The sequence below is a fragment of the Chenopodium quinoa genome, unplaced genomic scaffold (genome assembly GCF_001683475.1).
Source record: "Chenopodium quinoa cultivar QQ74 unplaced genomic scaffold, ASM168347v1, whole genome shotgun sequence".
Classification (NCBI taxonomy): Eukaryota; Viridiplantae; Streptophyta; class Magnoliopsida; order Caryophyllales; family Amaranthaceae; genus Chenopodium; species Chenopodium quinoa.
The window spans coordinates 1,612,377-1,635,642 of record NW_018745395.1 but is presented as its reverse complement, the minus strand read 5'-3'; positions in this window follow the sequence as shown (position 1 = coordinate 1,635,642).

Below are 23,266 nucleotides of genomic sequence, written 5' to 3'. Positions count from 1 at the left end.
AAATTTATTTATTTGGGGTATAATCGTCTTTTTAAGTCTTAGTGGAGGGGTACATGCGTCTTTTCATATACTAGTTGAGGGATACATGTGTAATTTCCTAAATGCAAGTTGCAAACAGTAATTGGACAGCTCACCAAAAGTACCAAATATATTACCACGCTTTTTTAATATATTTACAGAAATTGCCACCAAATTAACAAAATTCGTTAATCTGGCCGATAAACTTGTATTTGCCCTTTAATAACACCAAAACTGGCAGATAAACTTCATTTCTCTACACACATGAACACACATATTTAACAACAAATTCATGATTAAAAATTATAGTAAAAATTAATATAGAGGATATAAATAGTGGGGAAAAATTAAATATGTCACTACTCTGAAAGACTGAAACGAAAAGGTTACGTTTTACTCCCTCCGTTTTTAAATACTTGCTCCATTTCTTCATGCACGGAGTTTTAGGAGAAATTGGATAAAGTAATAAAATATGGATGTAGTGGAGTAAGTAGAAGAATAAAAAAAATGTAAAAAACAAAAGTAGTGGAGAGAACTGGAAGAGAGAAAATATGAAATTAATAAAATATGGTTTATGATATGTCTACTAAGTAAGATAAACTAATTAAATATTGTTAAAGCTTTCTAAATAAGGAAATGGAGCAAGCATTTAAAAACGGCCGGAAAAGGAAAGTGGAACAAGTATTTAAAAATGGAGAGAGTATATGTTTCAAAAAAAAAAAATTTTAAAAAAAAAAAAAAAAAAAAAAAAAAATTCTAGGGAATCCACGAATCATCACGGTTTTTAGGCCGCCTGATAAAAAAAGCCATTACTTGAATGACTGACATGAAAGCATGATCGATCCATCATAATTTTTCACCTCTTTCATGTAAAATGTGAAAAATCCATTCTAGCAAGGTGTCAATGTCATGTCACAAATTAACGGCCCTAAGGGTGCTCTAATTGTGACAAAGTCTTTGCACAAAGAGGTATATATAAGTGGGTCAAGTGACTATGACCAAAAAGATTGGTAGCTATCTTAGGTAGTTCATTCAATTTTGATAGTGATGCAATTATGGTGCGCATGGCAATATGGCATACTAGTGAATGTAAAAGAAGTAATAGTGAGACTAGAAACATACTTCGGTGGATAAGTTCTACGCATAGAACTAATAAAAGAAGAAAAGAACGATAGATCATGAACTAGCCGTTGATAGTCTGATATCTAACCATCGGTGTTAAAGGACTAAAGCATCTCCAATGGTAAGCTATAACATATTGTAACTTGTCTTGCCACATCATATTTTTAAACTACAAAGGTTTCAAGCTACAAAGTTCCTCATTGGTTGGCTACAACATCTTGTAGCTTGCCTCATCAAACAATTGTTTAATTTTTTTTATTTATTTATGTTTGATATTTTATTAAAATTATTTGATGATATAATGATTATTTATAACTACTATATCATAGGTTATTGTAGATGTTTTTTTTATATATAATATGTTTACCTTTTTAGTTTACAAATATATAATACCACCAAAAAAAAGAAAAAAAAATTTATGATTCAGAAAAAGTAAAATATTTAAAAGAGGGTAATTAAGATAATATAAAAAAAAATAAAAAAATACTGAAACATACCATAAGTACTGTATATTTTATCTAACACACATAGTATTCCAACTTCACTATTTTTTAAATTATATATATATAAAAAAAAAGTATTTTCTCTAAATTTCAAGCAGTGTTCCTTAAGTGAGCAGTGTTGCTCATTGAAGCAGGTTTTCTAATGTTGTTCCAATGGTCAAGCTACATCTTTAATACTTTTTAATTTACAAGCAAGTCCCTATAATAAACCATTGAAAATGTTCTAACTCAACCAAATAGAATCGATTATATATATATATATACTCTATCATGCCCCCTCACATGAGAGCCCTTTAAACTTAAAAGGTGGATTAAACTTTTAGTTAAGGTAATCTACTATACTAACATGCTTGATATCACGTTAAACCATGTTAAATAATCAATTCAACTAAAATTTTAAGTTAATGGTTGAAATTTATAATTTATACTACCTCCGTTACATATTATTTGACATAAAGTAGAGAAGAAAAATGTCTAATCGTTGCAAATAATATGTAAAGGAGGTAGTATGTATAATTTATCGATCATAATAAATGGGGTTTATTTGGATGCAATAATTGTTGTACAAATATGTGTAAAAATTAAATTTTTTACTTTGTTTTACGTGATTCAATAGCGACATACATTGAAAGTGACAATCTTGTAAGAATTAAAAGTTTTATCTACTTTAATTTGGTAAAGAACAAGATAATGAGTTGATGACTTTAATATTAGAGGTATTGATATGTCATCCACATGCTATTCGTGAGGATGGAAACATGAGTTGAGGAATAGCTTTAGCTTTTCCCTTGTAGCAAAGGACAAACATAACTAGATGATCATTTTAATTTGTATCTGCGTCATACTGTATAGGCTCCCTTTTCCGTAATTCAACTTAATTGACACACTTTTATTCTGCATTTTTTTATCGTTTTAAAATTGACAGAGGCACCCTAAATTTAATTATATTCATCATATTTACATTTACTATGATCCACTAACTTTTCGTCCCATACTCACAAGTTTCTTTTTTAAGTAAAATAAATTAATCTACTAGTTACCGAGTATTACTTTGTATAATTTACATTAAACTTTCTTCATAAAAATTCTAGTATAGTCGTCGACTACGGACGAATACAGACGACTACGTTTAGAGATTAAATCTGAGTCGTTGATATTTATTTATCTAATCCTAGCCATCCAATCCAAGACATATGCTACACAGTCATCAAGAGCTTGTTTGGTTAATAGATAATTCTTTTTACACACATGTTTTTTTTTTTTAATAATATAATATAGCAGATTTTAATTTTAATTTACATATATGATCTTCAACCTTAACTCATCATTCACATTAAAATTGAACTTGATCTTCAACCTATGTCATCTTCATCCATAAACATTCCATCTTAAACTGAAAATTTATTTCAATGAATTTGTCAACCTAACTACAGTATACAATCATTTATATTGTTCAATTCATCAATTGTAGAAATAATTAATATATTTATTAATTATAGTAATGTGATTCGAGTATTAGTTAGATTAAAATAAACTTCAATGTTCTAGATTTTGAGAAATAATTATTCAACCGAGTTGCAATAATTTATTTGGAGATCCGAATATAACATTTATTTCAGTATTAATTAAAATAATTTTGTGATGAATTTTGATATATTTAATGATTAATCTTGCTGAATGTTGAAGATACATATAGTGCCATTGTTGAATGTTGAAAATGCATAAGGTTGAAGATGACTAATATTTTTATAAATTTTTATTTACAAAATACGTTGATTAGGTTCTTGTTTTTTTTTTTTTTTTTTTTTTTTTTTTTGGAAACAAATTATTATAATCTGTTGATTATGGGGCCTTTTATGGAAATATATTATAAGATATTTTCTTAAATCAAACTGTTACATTTATGTTAATAAATAAATCCCAAATTCGAAAATATCTTCTTATCCTTTTTTGACAAAATCTTCTTATCCTTAAATATTGCAATATATATATATATTAGCTAATAAACAATTATAAAATTTAAATATTAATAAAATAATACGTAACCAAGAAGGCTAGAAAATTTTATGGAGTATTACACTGTTACTCCAACCTTTTATGGAGTATCATTTATGATATATTGTATGTATATTTCTCCCATCAAATGATAGACAATTTCTCCTTTTTTTTTTTGACGAGGCAAATTTTTTTTACTATTATCATATATAATTTAATTTGTATATGTTGATCCTCCTTTGCATAAATTTAAATGTTATTAAATACAAAAAATTGGCAAAAAATAATCTTTTAATTTTAAATGTTATATAAGATATTGTAACAAATCTATTCAAAAAAATATATCTAATATATAACTTAAGAGTCGTTTGTACAACTTCTCACCACAACACTCTAATTCTTGAATAGAGCAATTCTATGCATTCTATTTATTTATTTTTAATAACTTCCTCTCCAACTTTAACCATTTCACTAATCACTCCGACTTACAAATAATTCATTTTCTTTTACATATACATACGACATACGTATATTCCGTGCGTTAGCACGAGTATACAGTTCCTTTATCAACAATTCACTATAGTACTCAAAATCCCCAACATTTCACTTTTTTTTTTTAAATACTACATGCTAACATTTCACTTTGTTTACGCGTATTATTTTTTGGTGCGTAGTATAATATATGTCATGCATTAGTACGAGTATACACTTCCTTTATCAACAATTCGCTACAGTACTCTAAATCCCCAAGCCTTCAACTGTATGCATTTTTTAGGGATTACCCTCCAAACAATTTTCACTTCTCTAATCATCAAAAACAAAAAAAAAAAAAAAAATGTACAACACTTTTTTGCGCAACTGGTCTCACCGAATTACTACTTGCAACTGAACAAAATATGTAACTCATAGAGCAAGCCACTAACCCATATGACACTAAACGAGTAACCCCTATAACACTGAACTAGTAACCTCTATAACTTTGACAAAGTAAACCCCATAATAGCTTGCTACATTGCGTGGCCACCGACATAAAAGAGTAAGACCATGTTTTTTTAGCTTCTATGCAAAGCAGAGAATATCATATTTCATCAAAGCAATGTCAGCAGGGTAAAACAAGTGTTAACAGATTATTAATACTCAGTAGAGTAGAGCTAAGTATTATAGAGTCTCAATAAAGAATATTTCGATGTTATTATAAACAAATTTGAATTAAGTATTATAGAGTCCCAAAAAAGAATATTTGAACGTTATTATATTTAATTTAGGCAGTCCCAATTAAGTATTATACAGTCCCAATAAAGAATATTTGGAAGTATTATAATCAAATTAGGTAGTCCCAATACAATATTATAGAATCCAAATAAAGAATATTTCGAGGCTATTATAATCAATTTAGGTTGTCCCAATTAATTTGAACGTTATTATATTTAATTTAGGCAGTCCCAATTAAGTATTATACAGTCCCAAAGAATATTTGGAAGTATTAGAATCAAATTAGGCAATTCCAATCGAGGCTATTATAATCAAATTAGGCTGACCCAATTAAGAATTATAGAGTCCCAAAAAAGAATATTTGGAGGTATTATAATCAAATTACGCAGTCCTAATTAATTATTATAGAATCCCAATGAAGAATATTTCAAGGTTATTATAATCAAATTATGCAATCCCAATTAAGTATTATAGAGTCCCAATAAAGAATTTTTGGAGGTATATATATATCTATAATATAATTGTAGAGTCGTTTTAACGAGAGCCCTCCAAAACCCCAATGCTCAGCTCTCATGCATTTAAGTGTTTTATTTTTTTTATTAAAAAGAAAAAATAGCTACCAAACCCACTACTTTATTTTTATTTTATTTTTTTATTAAAAAAAATAATAATAACTACCCATTCACTACTATTTCTTTTTTGTTTTTGTTTTTTTTTTATGGAACTACTACTAACATTTCACTTTTTTTTTTTTTTTTTTTTGTACTTAGTATAACATATGACATGCATTAGCACGAGTATACGGTTCCTTTATCAACAATTCACTATATCACTCAAAATCCCCAACAACATTTCACTTTTTTTTAAACACTACGTACTAATATTGCAATTTGTTTTACGAGTATTTTTTTGGTATATAGTATAATATATGTCATGCATTAGCACGAGTATACAGTTCCTTTATTCAACATTTCACTGTAGTACTCTAAATCCCCAACCCTTCAATTATATGCATTTTTTTAGGGACCACCCTCCAAACATTTTCCATTTCTTTAATCATCAAAAACAAAAAAAAAAGTACAACACGTTTTTGTGCATCTGGCCTCACCAAATAACTACTTGCAACAGAACAAAGAATGTAACTCCTAGAGCAAGACACTAACCCATATGACACTAACCGAGTAACACGAGTAACACCTATAACACTAAACAGGTAACCTCTATAACTTTGAAAAAGTAAACCCCATAATAGCATTGCGTGGCCACCGACATAAAAGAGTACGTAAGACCCTGTTTTTTGAGCTTCTAAGCAAAGCATAGAATATCATATTTCAGCATAGCACAACAGGTGTCAGCACATTATTAATACGATTATTATTAATGCTCAGCACAACAAAGCTAATTAGGGTTCAACAAAACCGACCATTACAGCTCAAGTCTAAATTACAAACATTAAAATCAACTTTCCACATTTTAAATTTATTTTTTCTTATATATCCCGTGCATTTTGCACGGGTACACTCTAGTTATAATCAAATTAGGCAATTTCAATTAAGTATTATAAAGTCCCAATGAAGATTATTTGAAGGTTACTACAATCAAATCAGGCAGTCCCAATTAAGTATTATAGAGTCCTAATTATAAAGAATATTTGGAAGTATTATAATCAAATTAGGCAGTTTCAATATGGCATGTTCACATTTACTGAGCTGAACTGAACTGATTGGAGTTGAAATGAATATTTTATGAGCGAAGGAAATTAGGGGCTGAACTGAACTAAATAGAGCTGAAATGAATATTTTATGAGAGAAGGAAATTCGGAGCTGAGTTGAACTAATTGGAGCTGAGCTGAGCTGAGCTGAACTGAACTAAACTGAAATTAAGTTGAAGTGAACATGCCCTAAGTATTATAAAGACCCAATAAAGAATATTTGAAGGTTATTACAATCAAAGTAGGCAATTGTCTAATTTTTTTTCTTTTTTCTAAAAGAAGGCACTTAATAGTCCTAATCAAGTGCTCCCTTCATTCTTTTTTTTTTTTTTTTACTCATTTGTTGTTTATTTAAAGTTGTTTATAAACATTGACATTAAATTTTATTTAAGCTAAGTGGTGAGCTAATAAAAAGTGATAAAATGGATTTTTTTTTACCACCAAAGAAATCATCAAAAGTACGAAAAATGATAATATAAAAAAGACCTGTTAAAAACTGATCCGACCCAAAATATTTACCCTTATCCGAGTATTGACGGACCTGTTTGAACCCCAAAAAATGATTACCCGAATCCGATATGACTCTACCTAAAACCACCCTAGATCCGAGTTAACCCTAATATTTGAGACCCGAACCCGAACATTAACCGACATGGTGATGACCTAACCTAAATATAACTAGTAATTTTAATCTAATTTTTTGAGTTGAAAAGACATGAAAATATACAAAATAAAGCAAGAAAACAATGATCCACTACCCCTTATTTCAAGGAACCCATGTTCATCCTAAATTAAATAATTATACTTGACTTGCAAAAAAAAAAAAAAAACAAAAAAACAAAAACAAAAACAAAAACATACTATGTAAAAAAATCAATATTTTAGAGATCCCAAAATGTATAAGTAATTCTAAATTTCAAATATTAATAGAATTATAACCCTTTGTTTAGAAAGAATTGAATAATGGTTAAAGAATCAAATATAACGCCATTAATAAACAATAACAAGGTTCAATTAAAATTCATCTTTCCTTTATACATAAATATGAATGTTCTACTTACAATCAAATACGGAGTATCTTTAAATATTAAATGTCAACGGTAATTTGAAAAAAAAAAATTATCATATATATTCTGTTTCAAAACAAATAAAATAAATTTATCATATATATTTATATATTGTAAAATTGAAAAGAAAAAAAAAAAGATAATTAAAGAAAGGTTTAGACAATCATTTAGTCAAAGATTTCTAATAACCCCCCAAATCACGAAGTATAAGATTAAAATCACTTTTTTTTATTTATTTTTTTTTAGTCCAAGATTACGTTTTTTTTTTAAAACTAAAATCACTTTTTTCAACTGTACTAATAACTGAAATTATCATTTTTTTTTCCAACGAAGGCCAAATAATTTTTTAAAATGAATATTTCTTTCTTTATACAAAAAATAACAGCATTTTCTCTTTTCCAAATCTATTGTTGTATTGTTATAGCTTTTTTTATAGCTTTTTTTTTTTGAAGACTGTTATAGCTAAAATAATCAGATTGGTATATTATCTATTAAATATATAAAATATTTTTTCTCATATATTCCCACTCCCAATTGATGCTTTCTAAATCAAACGTTCAAATAAAAAGGCTAAAATCATGGAAGTCTTTCATTTTATTTTTTATTTATTTTTGTACAAAAATAAAATAAAGTAAATTCATCTTCAACGTAAACAAAAGCCCAACTTAAACAATGGCATTGTAGATTCAAGCTTTAACAATGGCGGATTACTGAAAAATTCATATGACTAATCAAAATTTAATACAAAATCATATGACAAATAAAATTAAACACAAGGTTATAAGATAATATGCAATTTTTTTTTAACCAAATTGTGTATACAAATAATTACATTGAATTCAATCTCATAAATTAATTTTATATTGACGCATAAATATGATCGATGATTATACATTAATCTTATTGATATCATATATACTTTGGTAATTTAAGATTGAGTTTTGGACGAAATATAAAGGTTAAAAGATGAAGTACTCCATTGAAGAAGGTTGAAATTGTTAATATGAGTTTTCCTCTAAAAAAATTGCAATCGATTTTATAATTTATTTGAATGGTAGTTTATAAAATTGTATTTTGAAAAAAAAAATTACCTCTAAAAGTAGGAAAACAAACGCCACTTAGTTGACTAGTCGATGACTGGTCGCTGACTGTTCATAACTTAAATGATGTGTAAATTAGATTTTTAAGTTTTTAAAAATTGTAATATTCAAAGGTTAAGATTAAGCAACAAACATAATAAGCGGTTCAGATTTAATTTCTTAGCATAGTCGTCTGTATTCGTCCATAGTCGACGACTATGGTAGAATCATCCCTTTTTTCATGATCTCCACCTATTATTTTCTCAAATTATGTGTCCAAGAAAGCTTGTAAAATTTACATAAAAATAGTGTAAATTAGTCCAAAATGAAGTGAATACCTAAGTATTGTTAAAAAAAATCTATTGTATAAAACTATGAACAATATAATACCACTATTTGAAACTTGAATATGACAAGATTTAGGGTATGTTCTCATACGATTATTTTCATTTCAATTCAGTTCAGTTCATCTATAATAAGTTTAGTTCAGTTTAGCTCTAAATTTCCTTTTCTTATATAATATTCATTTCATTTCAGTTCAATTCAGTCAATGAGAACAGACCCTTATTAGCAAATTCTCCCAAAAAAAAAAAAAAAAAACTAACCTCTCCTCTAAACCCTAGCCTTCATTGTTAATTTCTGAGGGGCTTTAATCAGATCTTGCCGGTGGAAAGCCCTAATCTAAGTTTTTTTTTGGTTTTTTGTTAGTTTTTAGTTAATGATAATGGTTCCTCCGCTAGAGAAGAAGAACTTGTCACCCTCGAAAGAAAGAGTTTTTCTCCTTAGAAAGACAAGGTTTTTGGAATAGTATCATATTGTGCGGGGCTACGACCGATATTGATTACTTTGATTCAGGATACAAAACTATCACTAGAATTTTCTTCTTTCAAAAATTACGAAACGGCGGCGATGGATCGAATCCACTCAAAAATTTGTATGAAACAACCAAACGAGAATGTGCCGAATTGTTATATCTATGTATTTGGATTCTTAGTCCTTTCCCACACCTTAATTCTTGTTTGATTTTGTAAAATCTATTTTCTTTGTCGTTGATCATCAATTGTAGATGTCGAATAGCTTTAATCAATGAAAATTAGTGTCCTTTGGAACTTCTTTAAAAATAAAAAAATAAAAAGAGAGAGAGAGAGAGAGAGAGAGAGAGAGAGAGAGAGAGAGATTTACTCTACCCTTAGACGATAATATTAGCCCCCATTATTATAAAAGGGATTAAGGAAGAAATTTAACCAATTCCATCCTAATCTACAGTGAACGCATTAATTGGAATTTTAGGTTAAGGGGGAGAAGAATTGAAATAATTTTGGAAAAATCAAAACAAAAATATTATAAATAGGATTAAGGACCTATTCACATTTACTGAAGTGAGCTAAACTGAATTGAACTGAGCTAAAATGAATATTTTATGAGAGAAGGAAATTAGGAGCTAAATTGAACTAAACTAAACTGAACTGAAATTAAGCTGAAGTGAATAGGCCCTAAGGAACTAATTTTCCACGTTACATTCTAATCAATATCGTGAACATTATATTTTCTTTTAACTTGTGTCATGTACTATATCCAATCCAAATCTCAGCACACTCTCAAGCAAGCCAAAAAAATGGCTTAATCCAAATCAATAAGCATCCTCACATTTTGAGTCGAAGGCAATCTTCTCTACACCCTTTCATGTGGGACAAACATTCTCACCTAATTAAACTCCAAATCCATAAGTACGTATTTGCACATCTTATTGCCTATCGGATATGAAATACCAAGTAAGTAAGTAATTATTAAGGTTAACAAAGTGAATAAAACAAGCCTTTAATCTAGTTATAAGATCACAGTTTTCGTCTCATATTAAAATACCTAAAAATTTAAAATCTACTAGACTTTCATAAATTTGTATTTGAGCCGAATCAGGCGGATCCAATTAAGGGGGAAACTCTTTCAACAAATGATTTTGTTTCCAAGTCCTGAACCTAAGGTCATGGTTAAGATTACAACTTCTATAGCAACAATCTATAACTTTTTGGATGAGATTTGAGAGTTCTTTTATCCACTCTCACCTACACGATACATTGAACAGCTTAACTACATCAATGCTCCATATTATATAATTGCTTGAAAAGTCACTTCCTCAGAAAGTTCGACGAAAATTGCTCAACTCATTTTTTAATTTTTTTAATTTATAAAATCTAGAGAATATACGACTGTCGCAGATCTTGATCCAAGATGAGATTATTAAATTGATGGGAAATCACGAGTCCAAAGAGGGACTTTCATGTAGAGTCCGCCAAAGTTCCTAACAATGACAATTTAGTTAAGTATACTTCGTATATGTATTCGCAACGATGGAGTGATTGATCCTTACAGCTACGATACTACGTAGAGATATATGTATACTTATTTACATTACTCTAGTTTTATGTATGTATTTTAAATATATTTTGATTACAAAAACACTAAAATACTTAGATTTCATAGATCTAACTTTTTACTGTACAATTGTATAATTAAAACATTGGAGATGCTCTTAGATCACCCGAGATAATGGAAATGAATAATTGAAAAATTCTATTTACAATAAATTTTAATAAGAATTTGATGTCAGCATAATAAGAATTTGATGTCAGCATAAGTTTTCGATCATGAGACAAAAAAAGTTACAGTAAGTCTTGTATATGGCTAGCCACACGGTATGACCATATTGAGTTGTAATAGTAATATTTATTTATATGTATGGGTAACCCCATTTATTCATAAAAGTAATCACATTTTGTCCATAATAGTAACCAAAATTCATTAAATAACTAATATTAAGTAACCTTGTCTATTCATTTGAGCAACCTATAATGTTTTGTGTTAAAATATAAAAAAATTATTCCTCTCGTTAAAAGAGTAACCCCTTTTCTCATTTAAGTAACCCACATATGTCAAGGTAACCCTATTTTTTCATCACCATGACCCCTGTTAACTTAATTAATTGTCATATATGTGAAGTGGCTACACCATGTGCTAGCCACATATAAAATTTTATGTTTCTCATTACTCGTACTTGCTAATTAAGTTTAATATATACTCGTACAATATTTTAATTGTGAAAAATGAGCCGATCATATTATTTATCATTAGGTATAAAATAGGTGGTTGCCAAGTTTACTACCTATAAGCAATTATTTTCCCTTAAAAAATTATTAAAAAAAAAAGTTTACTACCTATAATGAATGGAAACATGTAAATTGTTGGTGGACTATCTCAACCAAAAGCTAAAGCTGATGGTTGAAGTCTAGGAATATGTTTTATACTTTATCACTCTCCCTCACATGAAAGGCCTTTTGGGCTTAAAATATAGATGCAGCACATGCCCTCTCATACCCGATGGAATTGATTCGACTTGAAAGCGGGGGTGGATGAGATTTGAACTCATGACCTTTGTATCATGCTAGCTCTGATACCATGTTAGTGGACCATCTCAACCAAAAGCATAAGCTAATGGTTCAGGCCTAAAAATATGTTTTATACTCTATCATAAATATTGTGAGCTAGAAAGGATAAGATAGTAAATGAGGTTTGTAAAGAATGAAATTAAAATCATATTGTAAATAACTTTAATATACATATTAATAGAAAGTTCTATGAATTTGAATATTACTCACTCAATACCTTTTAGTTTGTATTATGAGTCCACTTTTTATAAGAGTTTTTTGTGTTATATTGTAACACCCCAATAATTCTCTCTTAAAAACCTGTGAGAAACCTGTATATAACCTGAACAATTTCAAGAGAACTATTGGTGTGCTACCACCACGTGTTCAAACGTTAAGGCTATCTCAGAAATTTGCAGCGGAAAACCAAAATAGTTTAAAATAAACCTCAAAACAACATAATTAAATCAAAATATGTATTACAAGTTGGAGCCATTAAGGCCCTTATTCAAAACCCAATAAAAGTAGTAAGTGATTAAATTCAGAGTTCCAATAAATTCAAACCCAAAGGAATTAGTGTCAACTAAAATCGAATTAAAATAAATTCAAACTTTGAAAAATAAATAATAATGGAAATTAAACAACTAACTCTCTACTCAAGATCCCACATCCCTGATGAATGATGCATGTGTAAGAACCTGTGGTTATTCTACTCCCCAATATTACAAGTGTAAAAATTGGATCGTCACAGGGTCATTGAAAGGCGAAGTCCATGACCAAAGAAAGACACCCACAAAAGCACGCAGTCAGCAAAGCTGAGTACATACAAGCTGCGAAAACAAATTGAGAAAATACCTAACATGCTACTAATATTCAAGTACAAGCATCATTAAATATAGACTCAATTCACGACTCGATTATCAAATTTATTAAGACCTCACTAATTAATATTAACTGACTCGTTTATTTATTTCATTGGATTTAGCAATAGACAAGGTTGTCCAACCCATGTCCCATTTGGAACATCAATAAAGAAAAACCCCATGCCTCCTTTCGGAAATCTCCGTGATCGTAGTTAGTATGAGATCTCACCTAACTCCTAGTTTTGAAAAATATTTGAAATAAGAGACTCGTAGATCAGACGGCCACGAGAAAAGTACACGGCTAATACCCCATGTACCCCAACCCCTCATTGTCATTACTCCATATGTGCACCATTCCAGAGTTTTATTGCTCATCCATTTTGCACTTTACGTGATTTACAGGTTTAGACTTGGTGATGACTCATATACATATCAATACAAACATCCCAAAAGCAATTTAGTCAAATATGGCAAATTCTCAATTTAGATTCTTGATTTATTAGTGACAAACAACATTTATTAATTATTCTATTACTACCTCGGTGTATAAACACCTTGAGTGCATAAGGCACCCCAAAACCTTAACCTCGTCTTACAAGACTTGAATTTCTCCTTTACTCATCCTGTTTACATAATCATGAACGAGTAATAATTTGATCTTTACACCAATCACATACCTTTGCCTTTAAGCGCACCTTGCATAATTAAAGCACAAATAATACTTGCATTATAAACTAGTGCACATCATTTGAAATTCACAATATATAACCAGACAATTTAACCCAGTCAATCCTATACATGATACTAAGTTCTCGATCCATCCTTAAACATGCACCTACAAGCAAGGTTTCGTATCTTGTACGTACCTTGTGTAAACAATCCGGTTGGCCACTTTAAAACTAGAAGTCGCCTTCTACAAAGTTCTCTTCTAAACCAAACAATTAGGAATAAATCAATACCAAAGCAATTAAAATTACAGCAATACTAAACTACTTTAAAACCTCTTAAATCACCAAAATAAAGTCTTTAGATTGTCCCCAAAAATCAAAGTTAGTAATATAACATCCCAACTTTAAGTTTACATGTTAGAATTATGAAAATATGGTGTTTTATATCAAATTACAGCAACTTTAAAGTGGGTAAATAAATCTCGAATTTTATTTTAAATATATAAAATAACCCCATAAGCATAATTACTTGAATTAGTCATTATATAGCAAGTTAGTGTGTTAAAAACCCAAGAATATATCAATTCAATGAAATTAGAGGCTTCAAAATAAAAGGTATGAAATCTGAAAATTATTTTTAAAGTTAGAATATAAAGTTCAAAGCTTTTTCGATCACAAAATACTCGCAATGATTATTTTGTAGGTTTAGAAGCATAAAAACACGAAATTAACACTACTTGTTCATAAAAATTGAAACTTTAATAAATCTGAAAATTTATTTATGATTAAGATAATTATATTTTAATGTAATTTAAACATAGTATGATTAGATAGTTTGTTTAACACGTAATCAAGCCTTAAAACATGAAAAATCAATGTTTTAAACCCTAAAATATGCAAAATACATAATCTGAAATTTTATTTAATAAGTTAGACATACAAAATCCATAAATTTATAATCTTTTGTAATTTATACATACTATTAAAGCCTAATAACAATAATTTTATAATTGAAATCAAATAAAAAATTGAATCTTTAATCAAAATAACAAGAAATAAGAGGAAGAGAAATAAGAGGAAGAGAAATAGGGGGAAGGAGCAGGGAGGTGGTCGGCTGCTGGGCGGCGCGACGGTCAGGCGGTGGCGCGGCGGTGTTGGTGGTTGGGCAGCGGTGCAGCTTCGAAGGGTTTTTTTTTTCTTCTTGCCGAATGTCGTGAAGAGGGAGGAAGCAAGGAGTGAGTTTTCTTTTTTTCTTTTTTCTTACATGAGAAGGAGGAGAAGTGTGGGGAAAATAAGGTGGGTATGATTAATAAGAATTGGGTTTGAGGGTATCCTAATCCAAATATAATTAGGATAACTTGTTTAGGTCCAAATATATATCAAAGCTTAAAAAAACATGTGGTGTAAGGTTGGGCTTTGAGGTAACTTGGACTAGGCTCTTAGTTTGTATGGGTAAAAGGATTATTGTCAATAGTTAGTAGTGGCTAAATAGCTTAAAACTAATTTATTATTTTCGAAATATTTATAAAATTATATAATTATCGTAAAATAATCATATAATTAATAATAAAATATAATTATTATAATTACAAAATCATGGGGGATTACAATCTACCCCTCTTAAAAGAAGTTTCGCCCTCGAAACTTTACCCAAAATCCATAGTTCCTCAAAAGTATTCAAACCCATGCGTTTTGTATTGCAATAAATTGCTTGCTTCTCAACAAACACACTTAACAAATCGAACTTTGTACTCAATGAACTCATATTTGGCCATAGTTTACATACTTTTATTGTATGTAAACGCACTAATGATGCATAATGATAACCAAAACATGTAAAAACGTGCAAAATCAAGCAATAAATGGTATAATTGAGGTAAAAGCGCGCGAAATTACATCGCATTCTTCCCCCCTCAAAAGAAAAGAGTTACGCCCTCGTAACTCACCTCGCCAAACAACTCGGGATATTTGTTTTTCATCTCTTCCTTGGCCTCCCAAGTAGCCTCTTCGTACTCCTGGTTTGACCAAAGGACTTTCACTATCTTCACATCTTTGTTTCTAGTACTACGCACCTTGTGGTCTAGTATCTTGACTGGTCTTTCTTCATAAGTTAGAGACTCATCTAGTTGAATAGTCTCCGGCTGCAAAACATGGGTTTCACTAGGCACATACTTTTTCAGTTGGGAAATGTGGAATACATCATGCATTTTCTCGAACTCCATTGGCAAAGCCAATTTCTAAGCCACTTTCCCCACACGTTGGAGAATTTCATACGGACCCACATATTTTGCACTAAGATTCCCTTTCTTGCCGAATCGCATCACATCTTTTGTTGGAGAAACCTTTAGAAATACTTTGTCCCCAACATTAAACTCATCATCTCTCCTCTTCAAGTCAGCATAACTCTTCTGTCTATCTTGTGCTGCCTTGATACGCGACTGGATTAGCTTCACCTTGCCCACCATATCCTCAATGAAATCTGTACCCAAAGTAACCCGTTCACTGTAATCATTCCAGCAAACTAGGCTTCTGCACTTCCTTCCATACAATGCTTCAAAAGGTGCCATCTTGATGCTTGCATGGTAACTGTTATTGTAGGAGAATTCGATCAAGGGTAGGTGATCCTCCCAATTTCCTTGGAAATCTAAAGCACAAGCTCGCAACATGTCCTCCATGGTTTGGTTTGTTCTCTCAGTCTGACCATTGGTTGCAGGGTGAAAGGCAGTACTCATCTTCAATGCTGTCCCAAGGTTCTCTTGCACTTTTTGCCAAAACTTTGATAGAAACCTCGAGTCTCTATCTGACAATATGTCTTTGGGAACTCCGTGCAATCGAACGACATTCTTCACATATACGCTTGCTAGCTGCTTCTTTTTCCAGGTTTCTTTGATAGGAATGAACATCGCTGACTTAGTAAGTCTGTCTACAATCACCCAAATCGTGTCATTCCCAGTACGAGTCTTTGGTAAGCCGTCACAAAGTCCATGGATATGGAATCCCACTTCCAACCTGGTATTTCTAATGGTTGTACCTTTCCCATGGGTCTTTTGTGGTCTATCTTCACTTTCTGGCACGTCAGACATTTAGACACAAACTCAGCCACTTCTCTCTTCATATTCAGCCACCAATAGAACTCCTTCAAATCCTTATACAACTTATCGCCCCCAGGGTGAACTGAATATGGTGTATTATGGCACTCCTCCATGATTTTCCTTTCGATATTCTCACACTTCTGTGGTATGCACCATCTCTCCTTGTATCTCAAGCTCCCATCCTCATGAATCTTGAATTCAGTCTCCACACCACTAGTCACACGATCTCTAATCTTCTGAAACGACTCATCCTCCAGTTGCTTTTCTTTAATCTCCTCAAATATGGAAGGTTGGATGGTTAAAGCACCTAGTAATCCCTCTAACTCTCCTTTGTTGATAACCTCATCAAGGTTCAATCTCCTCATATCTTCACACATTCATTGGCCACAATCAAAGCATTGACATTATGACTCGACTTTCTGCTAAGGGCATCCGCAACTACATTCGCCTTTCCCTCGTGATACTGGATGTGGACATGGTAGTCTGTAAGATATTCCAACCATCTACGTTGCCGCATGTTCAAGTGATCTTGGGTAAAGATGTACTTTAGACTTTTATGGTCCATGAAGATCTTACAAGAAACACCGTAAAGGTAGTGCCTCCAAATCTTCAAAGCGAATACAACAACTGCAAGTTCCAAGTCATGGGTAGGGTAGTTGACTTCATTCTTCTTCAGTTGTCTCGATGCGTATACGATCACCCTTCCATTCTGCTGTAGGACACATCCCAGACCATGCTTCGAGGCATCACTATACACTTCGAATCCTTCTATCCCATCAGGTAATACCAACACTGGTGCAGTGGTTAATCGTTCTTTGAGGGTTTGAAAAGCTGACTCACAACTCTCGTTCCACTCAAACTTGCTCTGCTTCTTCATAAGAGTAGTCATGGGTCTGGCTATCCTCGAAAAATCCTTGACAAACCTTCTATAATATCCAGCTAATCCCAAGAAACTACGAACATCAGTCACATTCTTAGGTGTAGGCCACTCACTCACCGCCTTGATCTTCGCAGGATCTACGGATACACCCTCCTTCGAAATGTAATGCCCCAAAAATGCCACTTTCTCCAACCAGAACTCACACTTGGAAAACTTAGCATACAATTTGTTCTTTCTAAGAGTTTCAAGGGTAGTTCTTAAGTGCTCAACATGTTCTTCCTCATTCTTCGAATACACCAAAATGTCATCAATAAACACAATTACAAACTTATCCAAATACTCATGAAACACTCGGTTCATCAAGTCCATAAATATGGCTGGTGCATTGGTTAACCCAAAAGGCATGACTGTAAACTCGTAATGTCCATACCGAGTTCTAAAGCTGTTTTTGGAATGTCTTTATCTGCAACCTTCAACTGATGGTACCCCGACCTCAAGTCAATCTTTGAAAACACGCTCGCCCCCTTCAGTTGGTCAAACAAGTCATCTATCCTAGGTAGAGGGTACTTATTCTTTACAGTCACATTATTCAACTCTCTATAATCAATACATAGCCTCAAACTTCCATCCTTCTTTTTCACAAATAGCACAGGTGCTCCCCAAGGTGATGCACTAGGCCTAATGAACCCCTTGTCTAACAACTCCTGCAATTGAGCCTTTACTTCACTCATCTCAGCCGGTGCCATTCTATACGGTGCTTTGGAGATAGGTGCAGCTCCTGGAACTAAGTCAATGGTAAACTCAACTTCCCTCTTAGGTGGCATTCCCAAAAACTCTTCTGGAAAGACATCTAAAAACTCATTCACAATGGGCACATCCTCCATCCGCCTATTCTCACTCATACTCAAATCTTGAACACAACAAAAGTACAATGGATATCCCTTATTCACTAGCTTCTTCACCTTCATCGCGAAAATGATCCCAAAACCTTTAGGCTTCCCTAACCGTCTATAGGACACTTTCTTACCCAAAGGATCACTCAGTTGTACCCTCTGCATCTCACAGTCTATCTTAGCCTTGTATAAACTCAGCCAATCCATCCCCAGAATTACATCTAAGTCCCCTAGGTTAAACTCAATAAGATTTTATGGAAAGATAACTTCTCCTATTTTCAAAGGCAAGCCTTTGAATATTTTATTACTATGAACAAGTTTGCCCGTAGGCAGACTAACTGACACATCAACATGACTCGACTTAGTTAAGTTTAAACGCACAACAGAAGTAGAAAGGAAAGAATAAGCTGCTCCAGAGTCAAATAGAGTGTTGACAGAGATAGATTGGATAGAAAAATTACCGGTAACTACATCCGAGGACCTCTCAGCTTCTCCCTTGCTCATCACAGACAAGCGGCCTGGAGTGTTGTTTCTTGCCTGATACCCATTGTTGTTGTTGCCTGAGTTGTTGTTGTTTCCATTGCCATTGCCAGACCTGTTGTTATTGTTGCTACCATTCCCAAACTTCCCATTTTGACCATTTCCCCTATTCCCCTGGTTATTGAAATTGTTAGGCCTCTGATGGGTGTTCCCACCATTCCCCCTATTTCCTTGTTGTCTCTGTTTGGTGTAACACTCATAATCCCCGTGTCCCTTCTTGTTGCAGAACCTGCAGGTCACCAAACTTCCATCACAGTCTCTCACAGGGTGGTTCCATCACAACATTGGAAGAACTGCTAACATTCTGGTTACCCCTATCAAACGAGTTCCCATTCCTAGACCTCTTGAAATTACCCTGGTTCTCAGATTTCCCAAAATCCTTCCTTTTTCCCCAGCTTTAGCACTCGCACTAGCAGTCCTAGTATTCAGATGGTACGGGCGGGAAGCTCTCTCATACACCTTGTCAAGGGTTTTAAAAACTTTTCCGGCTAGGTCCTTCTGTAACTCGTCAGTCAACCCCTTCTCAAACCTCTGAGCCTTCAGCTCTTCAGTTGGTACTACCTCAGGAGAAAACCTAGAAAGGGTCATAAACTTATTATAGTACTCAGAGATTGACATGTTTCCCATTTCCAGGCTTATGAACTCCTGAGCCTTCTGTTTCTTCAGGAATGGGGGGGGGGGTAAAACTTGTCCCTCAAGGAGGTCTTAAACACTTCCCACCCAAAGTTAGGTTTGGCCCTAACGGTCACAACATTGTCTCTCCACCATATATCAGCCTCGTCCTTAAGGTACATAGCGTCCTGGTCCACTTTCATACCCTCAGGACAGTTGAGTGCCATGAACAACTTATCAAACTCCCAAATCCAGTTTTCTAGGAAAGTAGGGTCAGCACCTCCCCTAAAAACTGGTGGTCTAACCTGGGCCAGCTTTTTAAACATTTCAGCTTGGGGGTCGACTTGGTCTCCTCGGTTTTGGATCACATTTTCAGCCAACAAACGAATAGCATCAGCTAAGGTAGCGTTCTCGGCCATTCTAGCTCTACGCCTGAAATAAAATAAATATGCACTCTATTTTAAACGAAATCCAAATACTATTCACACATATTAATTGAATCACAATATTATATTTATCACATAAATTGGTTCAAAAGGGCACCTTGAGATTGCACCCCCTTGTCCCAAGCAAAACCACATAATATAAGCACGATTCATACGCAGGATTAAATGAATTTAAGGAGAAAAAAAAAATCCCATCCCGTGACACTCTTATTAAGTTCGATTATAGACAAAGAGATTTCCCCAAAAAGTATATGATTACAAAAATTAAACTTGCTCTTGCTCACAAATAAAAGCGAAATGAAGCTCTTGAAAATAAAACATCAACTTCTTATTATAACTTATATAAAGGTATCAATCCCAAATAAAGACTATGTAGCACTAGCTACTTATTAAAATTAATCATCCAAATCAGACTATAATGAGGTTCTAATAACTATTATCAATGGCAAATGCCTTATTCATGCTAACTCCACCCTAGCAAAAATAATCCTCAAGGTATCACATTATTGTTCTTATCTCTCTTCTCATTGTAATTATTAACATCAAAATCAAGGTCATTTTCGTCATATGTGTCTTCAATAATAATTGACTTGTAGAGCGGATTTGGATTTCTAGTAGCTCTCTTCCCAGCATTTGGATCTTCAGGTGGTGATTGTAACCATTCAAGCTCATCCTCATCTGGAAATTCAATAAGAGTATAATCATGGAACATTCTTTGGTAGGTTTTAATTTTATGCTTCTTATTCTTTGCTGTTTTAAACTCATGTAAGTACTGGTAGTCTTCCTCATCTGGATTAGTTGGCGTCATAATCTTTTCAAACCTTTACACAGTATCGTCACTTCGAGTATCACTCTCATCTTCAGACACAACAATGGGGTTGTTCCTAATATCATTACTCACGCTTTCAGACGTGATTACTGAGTCGCTCATCCTTTTTCTACGTTAACCCAACGCAACGAACATTCAAAAAGCATATCACAAGCACATCATAAAAATAAATCAATTAGAACATAATTATAACATGTTAAATAAATAAGAAAATAACACTTCATGTGATAATTAAATGCAAGAGAGAAAATATGTATGATGTATGCATGCATTCCCTTCTCAAGTCTACCAAAAACTCACCAAGTAGAAAAAAAAAATTCAAATTTATTTTAAATAAAATGGTTTAAAACATACTTAGTTTCAAATGGAAAAAAAAATTGTCATTAAAATTAAAATTTTAAAACATTGAATAGGTGCCTAAGTCATACTAAGCTTATTGGCTTTAGTGGTAATTAAATCTAACCTAAGCTCCCAGATACCACTTTGTAACACCCCAATAATTCTCTCTTAAAAACCAGTGAGAAACCTGTATATAACCTGAACAATTTCAAGAGAATTACTGGTGTGCTACCGCCACGTGTTCAAACGTTAAGGCTATCTCAGAAATTTGCAGCGGAAAACCAAAACAGTTTAAAATAAACCTCAAAACAACGAAATTAAATCAAAATAAGTATTACAAGTTGGAACCATTAAGGCCCTTATTCAAAACCCAATAAAAGTAGTAAGTGATTAAATTTAGAGTTCCAATAAATTCAAACCCAAAGGAATTAGTGTCAACTAAAATCGAATTAAAATAAATTTAAACTTTGCAAAATAAATAATATGGAAACAACCAACTCTCTACTCAAGATCCCACATCCCTGATGAATGCTGCATGTGTAAGAACCTGTGGTTATTCTGCTCCCCAATATTACAAGTGTAAAAACTGGATCGTCACAGGGTCATTGAAAGGCGAAGGCCATGACCAAAGAAAGACACCCACAAAAGCACGCAGTCAGCAAAGCTAAGTACATACAAGCTGCGAAAACAAATTGAGAAAATACCTAACATGCTACTAATATTCAAGTACAAGCATCATTAAATATAGACTCAATTCACGACTCGATTATCAAATTTATTAAGACCTCACTAATTAATATTAACTGACTCGTTTATTTATTTCATTGGATTTAGCAATAGACAAGGTTGTCCAACCCATGTCCCATTTGGAATATCAATAAAGAAAAACCCCATGCCTCCTTTCGGAAACATCAATGAACATCCAACGACCACGGGCGCGACTCCGTGACCGTAGTTAGTATGAGATCTCACCTAACTCCTAGATTTGAAAAATATTTGAAATAAGAGACTCGTAGATCAGACGTCCTCGAGAAAAGTACACGGGTAATACCCCATGTACCCCAACCCCTGATTGTCATTACTCCAGATGTTCACCATTCCAGAGTTTTATTGCTCATCCATCTTGCACTTTACGTGATTTACAGGTTTAGACTTGGTGATGACTCATATACATATCAATACAAACATCCCAAAAGCAATTTAGTCAAATATGGCAAATTCTCAATTTAGATTCTTGATTTATTAGTGACAAACAACATTTATTAATTATTCTATTACTACCTCGGTGTATAAACACCTTGAGTGCATAAGGCACCCCAAAACCTTAACCTCGTCTTACAAGACTTGAATTTCTCCTTTACTCATCCTGTTTACATAATCATGAACGAGTAATAATTTGATCTTTACACCAATCACATACCTTTGCCTTTAAGCGCACCTTGCATAATTAAAGCACAAATAATACTTGCATTATAAACTAGTGCACATCATTTGAAATTCACAATATATAACCAGACAATTTAACCCAGTCAATCCTATACATGATACTAAGTTCTCGATCCGTCCTTAAACATGCACCTACAAGCAAGGTTTCGTATCTTGTACGTACCTTGTGTAAACAATCCGGTTGGCCACTTTAAAACTAGAAGTCGCCTTCTACAAAGTCCTCTTCTAAACCAAACAATTAGGAATAAATCATTACCAAAGCAATTAAAATTACAGCAATACTAAACTACTTTAAAACCTCTTAAATCACCAAAATAAAGTCTTTAGATTGTCCCCAAAAATCAAAGTTAGTAATATAACATCCCAACTTTAAGTTTACATGTTCGAATTATGAAAATATGGTGTTTTATATCAAATTACAGCAACTTTAAAGTGGGTAAATAAATCTCGAATTTTATTTTAAATATATAAAATAACCCCATAAGCATAATTACTTGAATTAGTCATTATATAGCAAGTTAGTGTGTTA